Raw genomic sequence first — 2589 nt, forward strand, 5'->3', positions numbered from 1 at the left:
CTTCCTAGCCGCTACTAGGGATATTCACCATCTTTTGCATTCCAAAATTTCCTAGCCGTTGCTAGGGATTGTCATCACAAATTTCAAATCTTCCCAGCCATTGCTAGGAATCTTCATCATCTTTTGCATTTCAAACTTTCCCAGCCGTTATTAGGGATTGTCATCGCAAATTTCAAACCTTCCCAACCATTGCTAGAGATTGTCATTAAAATTCAAACCCTCCCAGCCGTTGCTAAGGATTATCATTAAAATTCAAACCTTCCCAGCCATTGCTATGGATTATCAACAAATTTCAAATCTTCCCAACTGTTGCTAGGGATTTTCATCATCTTTTGCATTTCAAACTTTCCCAACCGTTGCTAGGGATTGTCATCGCAAATTTCAAATCTTCCCAACCGTTGCTAGGGATTGTCATTAAAATTCAAACCTTCCCAACCCTTGTTAGGGATTTTCGTCATCTTTTGCATTCCAAACTTTTCCAGCCGTTGCTAGGGATTATCAGCAAATTTCAACTATTTTTTGCCGTTGCTAGGGATTTTCATCGCAAATTTCAAACCTTCTCAGTCGTTACTAAGGATTATCATTAAAATTCAAACCTTCCCAGCCCTTGCTAAGGATTGGCATCACAAATTTCAAACCTTCCAAGTTGTTGTTAGGGACTGTCATTAAAATTTAAACCTTCCCAGTCGTTGCTAGGGATTGTCATCAAATTTCAAACCTTCCCAGCCGTTGCTAGGGATTGTCATCACAAATTTCAAATCATCCCAGCCGTTGCTAGGGATTATCATCATTAAATTTCAAACCTCCTCAATCGTTGCTCAGGATTTTAATCACAATTCTCAAATTTTCCCATCCGTTGCTAGGTATTTTCATTGTCTTTTACATGAGAAATTAAATTTCAAATCTTCTCAGCCGTTGCTAGGGATTTTCATCGTCTTTTTGAATTTCAAATATTCCCAGTCATTGATATGGATTCTCATTACCTTTTATATTGAGAAAACATTTATCTAACCCTATTTTCCTTTATTAACCTTTTGTTAAGATGTTGTTAACCGGATTTTCATTAAGAAAGTTCTCATTACCTCTTGTGTGAGAAACTTATCCCCAACGAAGTCATTATCCCCCCTCACCTTTTCTCCTTGACCTTCTGTCATTGAGTTTTCTCGTGCCTTTTGCACGAGAAAAGGTTATATATTCCCTTGCACTTTGCAAGACTCCTCTACCTTTTATATTAGAAAATCCTTTCAATCACCATAGTGTTCTCATTGCTTTGTGCATGAAGGACCTTATTCCTCAACGAAGTCATGCTTGCCTTTTGCAGAAGATCTCAAGTTACAAAGATATCCTTGTGGTTTACCTTTGCAAATGCAATGGATCTCTTGGATCATGCAGGAATGTCTAAAGGACCAAGGCTGGAAAAGCTCTTTGAAATATAGCATGCATATCATACATATCATGACATAACAATCATACATCTGACCTATATTCCCTCACAAAATACCATATTCAATCTCCGACAGATGACTTCATATCAAAGACCATTTGTTATCCAATAAACAGCTCCTCACAAATACCAATCACTTCATATCATATTCATTCATTCCCAGTATGTCACGTTTTCAGATATTTTTGTATTTAATCTGTCGCACCTCGAAAAATGAGAACACAACTTAAGCGAAGCGCACTCGCACGCTCATATGATGGACTAAACAGAGTCGCCACCGAACTTTATTTATTCATAAAAAGGAAAGGGGAAATATCGATAAAACCCAAGAAAGAACGACAATGATTATGGTCATCATAACCAAATTAGGGTTCGGGAGTCGATTACGCAAGGGGAAGGTATTAACACCCCTCACGTCTGTTGTCCTCAAAGGGAACCATTAGGTTAGTTGTGCGTGCCAGTGTTAGCTGGGAATGTTAGGCTTCTCAAGTTATTATAAGGGAAATAATAACAAGATCAAAAGAAAAGATAAGATATTTTTAGATTTTGAAACGAAGGGGACTAAACCTAGGTTTTTTATTAATGGGCCTGATAGAATTTACAAATCTTGTTCCTACGTATCTCCGGGTGCAATAGAGAACTCAAGGCTTACGTAGTTCTGGGTAGAAAAATGTTTGTTTGTTGGTCGATTTTAGCGAAAGCTATATTGTATTAATCGACGAAAAACATTGTTTTACCTAAAATAGATGAGGAGCGGACGTATACCATATATCGAATGGATTTACAAATCAACATTCGGAAAAACGCCACTTATCTCAACTCAACAATTATGGACGAAGCATTGCTTTACATCACCTTAAGACAAGATTTCTTTCGTTTATAAAAAGGTTTTTCTGATCAACCACATGACGGCGAAAAAAAGAGTTTGATTGGTTGAATATATTTTTGGGCTTGAAAGATGAGTATTTATGACTTGTAAGCTCTTACGATTTGGGTCTAATACTCAGGACTACATCTGGACCTTTCACCCAGGTAATCTTTTTTCTTTCAATTTTATTGAGAAAAGATGTTTGAATATTTATAATTTTTTTGAAAGGAAGACGAACACTTTTGACTTACAACCTCTTACAACTTGGGCCTAGCAT

The sequence above is a fragment of the Lathyrus oleraceus genome, chromosome 7 (assembly GCF_024323335.1).
Source record: "Lathyrus oleraceus cultivar Zhongwan6 chromosome 7, CAAS_Psat_ZW6_1.0, whole genome shotgun sequence".
Classification (NCBI taxonomy): domain Eukaryota; kingdom Viridiplantae; phylum Streptophyta; class Magnoliopsida; order Fabales; family Fabaceae; genus Lathyrus; species Lathyrus oleraceus.